We start from the raw sequence: 14414 nt of genomic DNA on the forward strand, positions 1-14414 counted from the left end.
GAAAACCATTATGAATTCTGCACGCAAATGAATTGTAATCAGTCAAATGTGGATTAAAGCATTATTATATAAACGCGTTTTACTTTCACCGCCAGCAGACAGACTTTCATTCATCTTCTGGGTGCCATGAAAGGAGTTAATTATGACGGGATGGGAACCAGCGCCATCTACTTCCCGCTCACTCTTTCCATGGCGCAAGGCCTGAATGATCACCCAGCAATCAAAACTGGTAATAATTACCCTCTTTGAAGTTGATGGACTCGGGCAAGAGGCAAATACCGAAAACCCTTTAAAGGCTTCTTCTAAATGATTGCACATTTTATTTGCTCTTTATTTCAGTGCGCTTGAATCGAACCTCCGCCATCATCCTCTTCCAGCTCACTGGATCTTAAGTAATTCATGGAGCGGCTCCGTCCTTGGGTGGCATTGTTGTGGTCGTGCAATTTATTGCTAATCGACAAGACAGTGCCAGATTCTGACGCTCATGAATATCAAGGCCGAATGAGAACCAGAACGTGCGCTTTCATGAGAGTGTTTCGGCTCTCTTGCTCCCTCTGCATCTTCAGAACACACATTGAGTTCAAATGGGAACTCCCAAGCGCTTCCAGCTGGCAGCACTTTTGGATAATGACGCTGGATTCCGCACAAATGAAGGGTCTAAATACCACCGCAGAGGTACCTGAAGCCCCTTGTCAATGCACAGACATGCATACGTGTGTATAAAAACACACGCACACTTCCAAGTCGTCTTTTTTTTTGTTCTTTTTTCTCCAGGGGTTAATCACATGTGCTGCACCCTGAGTGGAAAAGCCAATTTCCCACCGTCATCCTGCATGGGATGAGCATCCTCGAATGTAAGCATCTAACCCAAAAACAATCCACGGTACATGCCTCTCCATCCACGGCCAACACACGTGCACTGTGAGGCCAGCAGCCGGGTCTCCATGAGCGCAGATTGGGTTACGGTAGATTCCACGCTGCGGTCTCAAGGTATCCCCGTGCGCCGTGGGGTCATCGGCGTGGGCCGGGAGAGACCACCATCAGCGGCGTGATGTCAAAATGATGGATGGGACAATAACACTGGCGAAAGGGCGATTGATAGATCTCCTTCCTTTATGTTGACGTGTTCTCGCCATCCACCCCACGCAACGTTACGCACAGAAAGGGAGAGCCTAACCCGATGCGCGCGCGCACAGTGAATCTACTAAATCTATATGAGTATCAGCGAAAACAATACAAATCCCATGATCCTTTGCTTCAGCACGACTTTGCACTCTTTTTGTTTTTAGGATTTTGAATGAACGAACACGACATGCAGCGACTTCAAATGTTAAACTTGTTCTTAAAATAAAACTGCACCACATACTAATAAATCGATTATTTTAAGTGACATTATTGATTATTTAAAAATGATATTTATTAATTAATATTTTATACATACTGTAAGTCAAAAACAAGTGTGGGTTTGATAGATTGTACAAACGGCAAAATATCTGGACTGTAATTTACAGAAAATATTTTTTTATCTTCGTTACTACAGGTCACTTATGTTTGCTAATGTCGATTAAATAATTGTGAATAGCAAATATTCCTGGTCTCATCAGTGCCTTATGACTGTTTCATTATTAATCATTACTATTTAAAACATATTTGAAGTATGGCTCTTTTGTATTCAATTAAGATGAGATAATAATATTTATTTTATAAAGGGCTCCAGATTAAATAAGCATTGTAATGTAATAATATTTTTTTAATGAAGGTGTCAAACAACAGGCATCCAGACACAGAGAATAAATGTTCGGCATCTTTGCTGTGAGAATGAAAGCTTTCAAGCGTCTGCTCTGAACTAAATTGTCCTGTGAGCGATAACATTTCTTGGAGGTCGAGATGATGGCAAGCTCAAAGCCGGCTGCTTGCTTCCATATGGAGGAGCTAATGGCTTCCTTACATTCACAATGAGGAGTACGAGGTAACGTAGTGGCTGAACAGCGGGATAGAGACGTCAGCCACATGCCAGCGCTTTGTGTGGAGCTGCTCTGCTGAGAGCTTTAGAGATTTCACACAGAGAGAAGAGGTCAAACCTCGCTGGAGAATGTTTTTTTATATATTTTTTTTATACTATAAAATGTTAAAGCGTTCAACAGTTGAATCACCAGTGGGTCCATTATTTCAAAAGTACAAAATAAAACACATTGAAAACGTGGCCGAGATTAGCAGGGAAAACATTTAAAAAGTGAAGCTGATCGTTGCCATTAAAACATGGTCTTAACGTTCTTGTAACCGGATGTGACGCACACCTTCCTCGGTTGTTTTGCTGTGTGGGGGATGATTGGAGCAGGTGTGACAGTCACACTACACACCTGTGGAGCATTTACCGCTGATGGGGCAAAGCTTCTATGCTGTTTCTTTCTCTGCTTCTCTGTCTTCATTTCGCTCTCCGGTTGGAGTGAGTATTTGCTGCGTGATGTTTTAGCGTCATCTCAGGTTTGAAGGCTGGTCTGCGTGAGACCCCTTCCTGATAGTCGCTGCTAATGGAGGCCTCTGACTACAACTAACCTGCAGCAGTCATTGCCTTGCCTCTTGGTATTTTAGCCTAGCCTTTAGCTCACCTCTATCTCTCTGCCCAGGTACCAGCTCTTAGTTGTATAGTTTATATTTTGTTCTGTATGTATATATATATATATATATTGATTAAAAGTACTCAAGCGGTTATTGTGGGAGAACTGCCTTGTTTGCATGTTTTCTTTGACTAGTTTTGTTGTAACCTAAGTTGAGTGTTTTGTTTATATACCCTTTTGGTTCTTTCTCTTTATTTGGCAGTGGCCTCCGCCATACCTGTAACTTCATTTAAACTAAAGTGTTGATTTGTGTGTGGATAAATGTTGACTATAAAGATTATGAAATGTTTAAAATGAAATGCATTTTTATGAAACAAATATTTTATGTTTGATTAAATAAAGTCTGTTACATGTTGATGCCGTGCTTGTATTCAATGTGAGCTGCCGTGTGCACAGGTGCTTTGGGGAACCCTCTAGATTAGAACACCAGTTTGGAAATCAAATAAATGGATCTTAGGTGAAAGTCCTGAAGTGGCATTGTTGGTAATAGATCAGTCTTGTTGCTAATGCAATAACTTTATAAATTTAATGCCATTTTGCATCAAGTCATGCCATTTCTATTCTATTACCATGTTGCCCCTGTGAAAGATATTAAGCTGCCAAAGCATCCTGGAGAGAGACTGATGAAGGAAGGACGCCAAAAAGAATCTGCTGGAGAATTGAACAATGGCCCAAGAAAAGGTGATTTCAGCCATGCAGACAGATATTAAAGCATGCCAGGCTTCCATTGTTTCTATAACAATTCAAGAATAATTCGGACAATTTATGTTCCCTTAAACTGACAAAATCATCTAAATTGATCCTTCCTGTAGTTCTTTTTTTTTAACGAGAGGATTTTACCATTTTCCTTTTGGAAAAAGTTAGCATTTGTGCTAATATATATCACCTTCCTGCAGAAGTACATTCAACTCCATCACACCCTAACCCAGGTCCAGAGATTTCATGGTTGCCGGGACGCAACCAATAACATTAATGGTGGCTGCATTCCATACATGTTTGTCAGAATAGGACTTGAGCGCGTCATTCATGCCGAAGTTTACAAGTTTAAACATGAATACTAACAGAAGTCCGGCGATTTACAGAAAAATAGTTAAGACAGTTTTGTTGCTGATGATGATGATGAATATATTTATTAGATTGAATGCTAGAGTACAGGTACAGTCACACAGTTATCGGCCACAAGAGGGCGCTCAGTCATCACCCATAACCGCGGTAGGAGCTCCCCCTGTCAAGTAAAGCGCGCCTCTCCTTGCGCCTAACAGCAGGGGCGCTCAAACATAAGGGTGCCTTAATAAACGAGTCTGTGAAACAGACAGAAGCTGACATTTTTTTTCCGGGTGTCCGCCGCAGGGAACCCGGCGCTGAGAGCCAAGGGCTTTAAACAGACGCACCGCTGAGCCTTGTTGTGCGGACAAACTGCAGCAGCCTTATCCAAGCGCAACAGGACCGAGAAGAGCCCCGGCTTAAATTCCATCTAGCAAGTGAGTCGGATGCCTGTTGTTGGTGTTACTTTCCTTCATCATGTGTTTAACGCAGTCCAATCTCTTCCACTTGTAATTGGACGGATAATCTACCAAGATTAGTCTCAGAATGGGGGGGGGGGGGCTCCATTAATTCACACAGATGCGCCAAAATGCGCCCTGTAATGGAAAACTGGGCGAATCTGATTGACTGCACGTCTGTGTAAGAAACAGATGTTTTAATCTTAAACATTTGGACAGTGATTGTTGTAGTCTCTCCATATTTAGTGCCTTGTATATATTGTTTCATGTCCCTTCACCCCCAAGAATTCAATTTCAGTTTCAGAGGGTTCAAAGTAAAGAGCAGAATTTCAATAAAATAAAAAAACACTGAACAAAAAGAGCAGAATATTGAATATTGATATAAAAACAATTTAGACTTTGGTTAAGCCAATAAAAAAAAAAAAGGCATCTTTGGAGAAAAGCGTCAAGAAGCAGAGGAGAATTTCAAATAAAGTTTAGACAAATAAAATATTAGGACAGGAGGTCGGAGGAGCAAAGGGAGTAAAACAATAAATACATGCTACAAGTTTTCCGGGAGGAAATGTGACACTTTTTAAAGAGCAAATCTGCTGTAATTCTTTATATTCTGCTCCACAGCTCTTCGTTTATCTTTGCTCGACTTACTGATGTGATTTAACCTATTTCTGCATCCCCCTGGTATTTAAGCCCATTAATTCCCTGCTTCTTATTAAAAAAAAATTCTGCCCCATCATTGGCATTCTTAATTTGTTTCGGTTACAGATGCGTACTGGTGTCGGCAACGCACGAACATATACGCGTGCGCGCACACACACACAATTGGAGGATTGGGTTTAATGAGTTTATTATGCTAAATGATAAACTCGGTGCGCATTTGGGGGTGAAGCACTGGATTGCATGCACAGCTCGATCCCGGGCCAGGCCGAGCCGGACCGAGCCGAGCCGGACCGGGCTTTCCCCCTATAGAGGATGCTTCAGAGAGGAATGTTGATCGTTTTGCAGCGGAGCTGGGAAATGCGCGTGATTTGATCGGCTGCGATGTTCAGATTTTGACCCAATGGTGCAGAGGCTGCACCTGCAATAACACGCAACACACCGGGTGTTGCCCCTGAGTTAAGGGGAATTATAACGCGGTTTCACCTTCCTCGCGGCTCTATTTGAGATTTTTCCAGCCAAAATGTAAAATGTTATTCTACGGAAAGTTGCAACGAAAAAAAACAAAACAATGGGAGTGAAGCAGAAGTAACTTTGTAATGCCATTTAACTCATTGTGCAGCTTGACTTTAAGAATAATGCAATTTCCTCCATTGCCATTGAGCACAGATGAAATTGCTGCTGTAATTGAGTGAACTGGCGACGTCTCCGGTGCGCTTTTACGCGCACTGACAGGGCCCGTGTTATTGCTGGCACTCATCATGTCGAGCACGTTCAGCTGTCATTCTTTCACCTACACGGTCGGAGAGCGACGTGAAGCCGCTCCAATGCGGACGAGTTCATGCGCTGCTGTTATGGCCCCGCAAGGTCCGCTGCGTTTTGCTCTTATTCCGATCTCCACATGGCTTCCCGTGAACGCGTTCAGAACTGGCTGCATGCGCAGCGCGCTGAGACCGAGACCGAGTCCGGGTCCGCGAAGCGGCGCGGAGGTATTTGTTGTAAAAGTCAAACCTGTTGTGTTTTTCTTGAATTAAGTGGCGATTTGGCGACTTGTTTATTTTAGTCTGTTTGTTATTTTGGCTCCAGAGCTAAATTACACGCCTCGCCGAGTAAAATGAAACTTAAGTTAACAAAACATTGACCTGATGGGTTTATGGAATCTCTCTCTCTCGCTCTCTCTCTCTCACTCCCTCTCTGGGAAGTCTGGGTTTGATTGTAACGGGGAGTAACCCTCGCGTAAAACCTATGGAAGTGCCGGACAGCTTTCATTTGGTGTGAGCCCCTGGTAGCGGATGCGTGACGCAGCGCAGCGCGCACCTCCTCTCGGTGTCCCGTCTTCTGACTATGGTGCGCGTTTCTCTTTTGTCCTGTCACAATTAAACGAGGCGAGTGTGAGACATAAAGGAGTCGCGCGTTTGGAGAGGACACATTCGGAACCGCGACGCATCTAAAGTCTGACCGACATCAGGGGGACGTCGTTTTTAATTCCAAAGCAGCAACGCGCGCCGTTTGACGCTGTGGTGAGTCCAGAACTTGTTTATGCTACACTTGGCGTATTTACATTTTACGCACCACTTAGAAATGCAACGAGTGACTCTCTCGGCCTCTTCTTTACCTGTCGTTTGTTTTAAATGGATGTAACATTGCTTTAGTGGGCGTTTGGGTCGCTGGATGAGCGGGGCGCGCTGGATGTGAGCGGCGGCCACCGCAGACAGGTGTCAGCCTCTGCTGTTTGCCACCGGCCCGTAGCAGAGGATTTAATGCGAGGTACAAGAGGTTGGCTGTGCGCACTGAGATTTAATAGCGACTTGGAGTCGGAGCCAAGCGCGGATGCCAAAGCAAGCAGCGCGCTTCTCGGTTCCCGTCTTCCTCGGCGCTGCCCTCGCCAAGTCTCCCCAATGCGTTTGTCACTTTCAATATTTTCCCTTTTGGTTTCGACGCTGCCGCCACGTGCACGCGGAAAGGCATCTGTGAACAGCTGCTCGGATTTAAATAGGGAGAGAATCGTGACGTCTCTGATTCAGTCATTGAAAATAATGCTCTGTCTGACATTGAAACCCATTTTGGGAAATATGTGACATGGGAAACAATCACCTTGGACTCCACCCCTTTGTAAGCTCATCTGCCCCCCCCCCCCCCCCCCCCCCCCCCTCTGCCTGACAGATAGATACAAACTCTGAAGGCAAAGTGAGAGTCCTTACAGATTGCTTACCGATGGTGTCAGACACTTGACCCACTTCGCACTCGAACAAGTGACTGGAATGAATCCCCATGCTGGCACTGTTAAGAGAGAGAGAGAGAGAGAGAGAGAGAGGGCGGTGGACGTGTGGACGTGTTTGTCTGGCAAAGTGAGGAGCTGCTCATCTTCCCTCATTATTGTAAATTAACCGTCATCGTTTAATTGCATCGCTGCAGGCTTTCATTAATGGCAGTGTGAGGGAGGTCGAGCTGGGAGCTGCGGCAGGCGCATGATGTGGAGGCTAATCCAATGCAACATGCAGATTGTGTTCACATACTCATGGGACTGTGTGTGTGTGTGTGTGTGTAAGTGCTTGTGTGCATGTGTGTGTCATTCATCCTGAAATTAATAATTAATTCACGTGACAATCAGGACGTCTCTCACGAGGGCCAATGATCCAAATGCTTCACTTCATCCCAGTCCTCCCTGCTTGGTGTGTTAGTTGCACATTTTCTCCTGATGCTGAGGTGTGCGAGTGTGTGAACGTGTGTGTGTGTGTGTGTGTGTGTGTGTGTGTGTGTAGGTGTGTGCCCACTCAGTCAGTATATCATTTGGATAAACTCAGTAGATGTATTCTGTATCATAGCAGATATTTAAATAAAGGTGTGTGTATATATATATATATATATATATGTAATTAGACATGATGGTTTTATTTTAACCCATGGAATTACATTAATTTACTCAATTATCAAAGGTCAAAATGTGTGTTTGGCCCTCCTGTTGTTGTGAACATGCATATCTTGTTCCCTTCAAGGAGAACGACAACATCAGTCGTTTTAGCACATGCCTCAAAATGCTACAGAGGAGGAACGGAGCTGGCGTTGCTGCAGTAAAGCTCATCAATGCTGGGAGTGGGTCGGTGTGGACTGACGAAACACTGGAGACCACTGTTCCTGTTTCAATCCAACAGTCTGTGTTTTTTAAGCATCATCAGTCGCTCCAGGAGTCAAACCACAATATTTCCTTAACCTTATAAAGCACTTATTTTAACCCGGGCTAGCAATACCGCCAGGAAAATATTGTTAGTGTTGATTAATCTGCGGATTATGTTCTCAATTTCGTCTTCATTTGAGCTGTTAAATGTCAAAGAAGATGTGGGAAAAAAAGCTCATCACATTTCCCAGAGTGCTAATTTGTCCAAACGGTCCAAAACCCACAGGCTCCTCATTTGCTCACAGAAATGTCAGAAAGAAAAGGAGCTTATGTTCAACTTGAGAAGATGGAACCGAGATGGAACCAGTATGTTTGATACATTTTGCTCAAGAGCTGACCAAAATTACAAACTATTAAGAATAGTCAATACATTTTCTTTCGTTCAACAAAATTAAATTAAACATTAAACATGGCAGTTCTAATTGAAGGCATAATTTTTGGACGTTTCTCGAATGGAGCCCTGAAAATGGTCCCAGTGGGAACTTCCCTTTTGAATGACCTCACAATAGGTTTCACACATCCTGGCACTGAATGTTGTGCCCCCCCCCCTCCCCTAATCTGTGCTATAATACATGCGTCATCCCTACATATTAAATCAAAGATTGTTAATTCTGGTCACATACACATTAATAAATGATCTATTTGTCACTGGGAAGTTGTTTTATCATCAGTCAAGCATTAATACAGACAATTAGGTCCTGTCCTCTTTTCGCTGGGAGACCTCTGACATCTGACCTTTGGACAAAGGACACCCGGTGGGTTCTCACATTGCTGTTGAGGAAGACAGAGCAGAGGTACAGACAGAGAAAGCGGAATGACGGATGAGGGCAAAGGGGGAGTTGCCTGATGAGTCACAAGCTCTGGCTTCCTTTACAGTGAGTGTGTGTGTGGGCACATAGCTGCGATCCAAACTACTGCATGTGTGTGTGAACAATGTGTGTGTTTAAGTGTGATGTACGCAACCGTTTGAGTATTTCAAGCACTTAATAAAATGATTTGTGAGCCCCCCCCCCCCGGTGAGTTTAAAGCGGGTCTTTGCTTCCGGCTGTGGGGTAGAGGTTGCTCTTGTGCAATGGAAAAAAAGAGGCTGTTTTCCTGTTAGTGTTGTTTTTTTTTGGGGGGGGGGGGGGGGGGGGGAAGAAGCTCTGCCTACCGCAGCCATCGCTTCAAAGGGGTTAGGAGGAGGGCTCACCTCTCCTTCCCTTAAAGCCCTCCATCCCTCAAAACGAGACGCTTCCGCTCACAGCCGGGAACGCCTCACCTTAGTGCCGCCATCCAACCACACCGCTGCTGAGCTGTGGGCAGGGTTGCACTCGTGTTCATGTGAAATGTCCCCCCCCCCCCCCCCCCCCCACACACACACACAAAGAACGGGACAGTGGGAACTTTAACCTCCTCGGCATTTCGGATGTCTCTATCGCTTCTGTCAACCAGCTTCCTGGACTTCATCCAGTGACAAATTTTGAGACTCCGTGGCGCTGCCATCGCAGGATGGAGGATGTTATCTCTCGTGCGCATCTTGAGCGCACGTGTACAGGAAAAAATATTTCTTGCATTTGAAAGTGGATTACTGTTTGACATGGGAGGCTATAAATTTTCTGAACTCTTCACTCCCAAATCCTAAAAGCTCTATACGTTAAAACTCCAACATGGAGTGCAAAGCTTCCCCCCCCCGCTTCAAACGTTGTTTTTTTTTTTTTTTGCTGGCATTCTAAACTTGTTTCTGTTAAAACCCAGAGAGAGCATGTGTAAATCCGATTTAAAATTCCATTTGAAGTTCAATAGCCTCTTTGCTGAACTGTTATGGATTAGCTTGGCTCGTGTTCAGCGTCACAGTCGCACTTTGTCTCACATTTTATTGCTGAAACAAACAAGTCAGCAGAGCTGCAGTTAAATGTTAGATGTTGCATTGGAAATAGAACAATGTTTAAGTGTTGGAGCATAAAACAAAGCAAATGACCCCCCCCCCCCCACACACACACACACACACACACACCCACCCTAGTCTAAATATCTGTATGATGATTTCATGTCGTGTTTCTCACAAAATAAAGTTTGGTGAGTCACCTCATGAGCCTCCCCCTCCTGTTTTCCTCACCAAAAGTTCTGACTTCATTGGTAGAAAAACACACCAGAACTTGTGCCATCAGCATTTTTCTCCTGCTCACATTAAAGTGCATGGGTGCACAATTCCAGAGCAGGAGCTTAGCTCGCCATCCTCCCCGTGAGTCTGTGAGAACGAGCCTGACCTGATCTTCCACCTTGCGCTTTCCACCTCCTGGTTCTGGATCAGGTTCTGTTGATTTAAAGAACCGCCGTCGGACTCGGGTCCAGCCCTGTGGGCTGGGCCACAGAAGCTGCTGCATTCCTCTTCTGGGCGTTCTGGCTTTCTCCTTGCCGTGTCTCTTTCTGCCAGATGTCGAGATTATTTCACTTGTTTTATGATCCCCTTTTGAAAGTCATGATTTGTACTCGGCCTGAAAAGCACTGGAGACCCTGAGATGTATCGTCTGATGTTATCCCAGTAGCAGATAGAAGCAGCTCAGGTATGTTGGCTATTTCAGGTGCAGGAGTTTTGTTGTGTGTTAATAAAATTGTTTGACAGTTTGAAAGCAAAAAGCAAAAAAAAAACATTTCAGATTAAGCCTCCTGGGGAGACGCAGACAAAAGCCCCTGAGCAGATTCAAGCGGGCTTTAAAAATTTGTCAGTGATCCTCCTCCTAATGACGCCCTCAGCTGTGAGCGTTGACCCCCTCCTGCCCCGGCCCTCCCTGCCCCTCCTCCCCTCCCCCTCGTTCCCTAATGAATGCCAGTGAGGAACTCCATGCACCCCACACACACACACACACACACACACACACACTCCGACAGCATCATCTCATCATCACTGAAGAGACGTCAATCATCAGGTGGAATTTAGGCCACTAATATCTCACTGCTGCTACCTGAGACCTGTCAGTCATGTTGATTCATCTGGACAGGTTTATTTATCTATTCAATGAATGTGTGTGTGTGTGTGTGTCCATCCCGAAATTCATTTGCGTGACACTCCAGACGTCTCTCACGAGTACAAACTCTGATTACTTAATTGTTTGTTTTCTTCTTCTTCATTTTTTTTCTCAAATCTGGAGACGTCACATTTTCCTGCGCTCCATTATAAATGTCATAAATATCCACCATCATCAGGCGTAAGGCTGTAATTATAAAGCCGTCGCCTCGACATCACGGAAGCTGTGGCGGACGTTTCTCCAGGCAGCTTGTTACAAAAAATATCACCAGATTAATTAGGAATGAAAGTAGCTCAGGCTAGTTAGATGGAGAGTGTCAACTTCAGCCCCAAAACATGTGTGGCGCGGGTCTCCTCATAATGAGAATGAGAATGGCCCTGTTGTCACCCAATTAAAAATTCCTTCATGGTTCTGGGCAGCCACTAATAAGCCCACCAGGGATTACTGTACAGCCGGCTGGAGGGACAGCAGGGCACCGGTTTGGGCCCCAGATTACTGTCACTTGAGAGAAGCAGCCCTGCAGATCCTTCATTCACTCTCCAGTCTTAATTTGGCCGCCACGCCAACGCCGGAGAGCCGTGTGAAAAGCTCCCACTTGGGATACAAAGTGGCTCAGCTGCGCCTCTCCTATCTTCGCCTCCTGCAGCACCCTCCTCTCCGCCCAATCCAAATAAAGCCTCTCAGCGACTTCTGTTTTCCTAATCTGTGAACTCTGACAGAGGCGCCCACGCTTGAAAGAGAGACTACTCAACATGGGATGATCTCCTGGTGACAGGCAGGAGCTGAAAAAACGTTGGTGAAACCACCAGACCACCCTGTCATCTTCCTCTTCCTGTCTTTGTCTCTTTCTCTCTCTCAGTCTGCATTCTTTGTCTCTCTATCATGCTCTGTATTCTTCACCCGCCTCTTTTTAATCTATCCCTTCCATATATCTCCCATCGTCCACCCTCTCCTGTTGGGCTGCAACTCTTTGATTAAGAGTATTGACTGTGTTCTGAAAAACGAATGATCTGACTTCGCTTTAAGGTGACGCACAACTCTTTATGCGGTGACCTCCAATCAGAAGACCACAAAGAGTGTGGCCATGATACTAACGGGCAAATAAACGGCGATAGTATTTTAGTCACGGGGCTGCAGCAAACTGGTGTTTTCCTCGCCATTAATCTAGAGGGGAATGTTGCAGTTATTCAATAGAAAAGCATTCTGGGAGCAGAGACCTCAGCCAAGCCGCTCAGTCCCCCCCCCCCCCATATCGTGATTTACATAAAAAAATAATAGTCCTATATTTAGTGGATCTACATTTTTAGATTTCTTAACCATAAAAAGATGCATTTAGAAATTGGATTCACGTTGATATAATTATTAGTTCAGTAGTTATTCGCAAAACTCACTTTTCCGGTAAGGGCGGAAGCGGCACACTTCTGATTGGTCAGATTTTTGCCTGTCTATTCATTCACGTTTTCTCTTGCAGTGATGAGAATTCCAAAGATCCGAGATCAGCTTGTTAAACACACTATTGATCCTGAGGGGAGTATTTTCCCACTGAAACCGATTCTTTGCATTTCAGCGTCAACTGGGTGCAACATCGTGTTTGACATCCTCGCTTCAGAGGGATGTTGCTGCTGCTTTTACAGTCATACAGAAAAATAATGTTTTTAATAAATGCCGGCGTCTTTTACTGGAGCTTCGTGTCCTCAGACTGTCTCGGGGGAAATTCTAACACTTGCTGCGAGGCTAGCGTCTGTTCCGGAGGGGTGTATAGAGTGGAATTAAACAGCCGTGTTGCTGGTCTCTCTCTGTTTAACCTACGCGCTCGTCTGCCAGACGCGCCTGACAGCACCAGAGCCTGGAAGATTCTCCCAGCAGGCCCGGCTGCACACGGGCCGCACCATATTTAGTCATCTAAAGTTCAGACACAGACCAACGCAGTCCTCCACCTTAATCTGTCTCCCCCTCCGTTCCTCTCTCCATTGCTCCCTCTCTCATTTTTTATGTCTTCCTCTAACTCCCCACCTCCATCTCTGTCACTTTCCCTCTCTCCTACTGCTTTCATTGATACCCGTCCTCGCTCGCCCTCCCTCAGTGGCTTTATCGCCGCCATGCCCCTCGCTGTCCCTCTCCTCCCCCCCCTCTGGTCTCTTGAGCCTGTCAGATATTGTCTGGCATAGTTTTTATTCTCTTTTAAACATTTTTTTTTAACTTCCTCTCACTCCCACAACAACATGCCTTTCACATTTGGAGTCTGAATAAATCCCTCCATCTTTTTTTGATTTTCCCCCCACGTGTCGGGCATTCATTTCATCCCGCTCTAGGCGTGTTCACTATTAGATACTCCCTGCTGCCTCTTTTCTTGGACGAACATGTTGCTGACGGAGGCTGGGCCTGGATGCTAATGAGTTGCTAATTCAATAAGGCATCTCTCCATGGACGTTGGCCTTCCAGCTTCACTGTGGCCAGCCTTTTGATGGAGTATCTTGGCTGATGAAGTCTCTGTGTGGCCACTTTAACATCCCCATCATTAGACGCGCGTCATTGATCGGTGTCCTTACCCATCCTGGCAAGGTCCACTCTTATTCCAGTCACTTACGATGAGGCCCATTCCATAAATCAAAATTTCATACTTTGAATATCATAATACATTTTCATGCTTAAATCTTCAACACTGTAAATTCCCCTTTATCCCAACCATAGATAAAATAGATACACATAAATCTATAAGAGGTAGTTGTGCTTCTGCTGTATAACATTCTCTTCCGACCTGTTTTTGTGCTCTATATGATTTCCATTATTTAACACCTAATCTCCTCTTGAGAAAGGCTGAGGATTTAAGCACTTGAGCACAGATGAGTGGCCCTATTTCTCAGGCCACTGGGCTCTTTTTTTTGCCGGTTGGTAGCTTTGGACCCCTCCATATAAGAAAAGAACAAAACTTCTGTTCTTCTTTCTCCTCTCCTTAAATCTGTCCGCCTTGCCTTCCCGGCTTGACTGAAGTGGATACAGAGGCAGGCTATTGTTCTATCAAGATTAAGAGCGATGCTATAGCGTAAGAAGACGAGTGAGGGTAGGAGGAGGCGGGCGTGATTCATTGTAATATCATAAATACCTTGGCTTGGGGCTGGGGTGGCTTCTCAACCCCTCAGCTGTCTGTTTTGAGGCGCTTTTCTACATTTGACAACCAAGGAAGTAAAAAAAAAAAAGGGGGGGGGGATTAGTGGGGGGAAATCCTTCAGTCATATACTTCTCTTTCTCTGTCTCTTTCTTTTACCCCAAAGCTTTCTCTGCCTGTGCCCCCCCATCTTTTTCTCTAAGGGGCTGAGAGGCCCCATGCCTAGCTGTGAGCGTATGAATGATGTCATCCAGGTGCCTATCTTGACCCCAAGATTTATAAAGGCTTGAATGGAACCCCCCCCCCCCCACCCCCCCGTGATGCTCTGGCGACGTATCCGAGGTGTACCAC

This window comes from Brachionichthys hirsutus, chromosome 21 (assembly GCF_040956055.1).
Source record: "Brachionichthys hirsutus isolate HB-005 chromosome 21, CSIRO-AGI_Bhir_v1, whole genome shotgun sequence".
Lineage (NCBI taxonomy): Eukaryota > Metazoa > Chordata > Actinopteri > Lophiiformes > Brachionichthyidae > Brachionichthys > Brachionichthys hirsutus.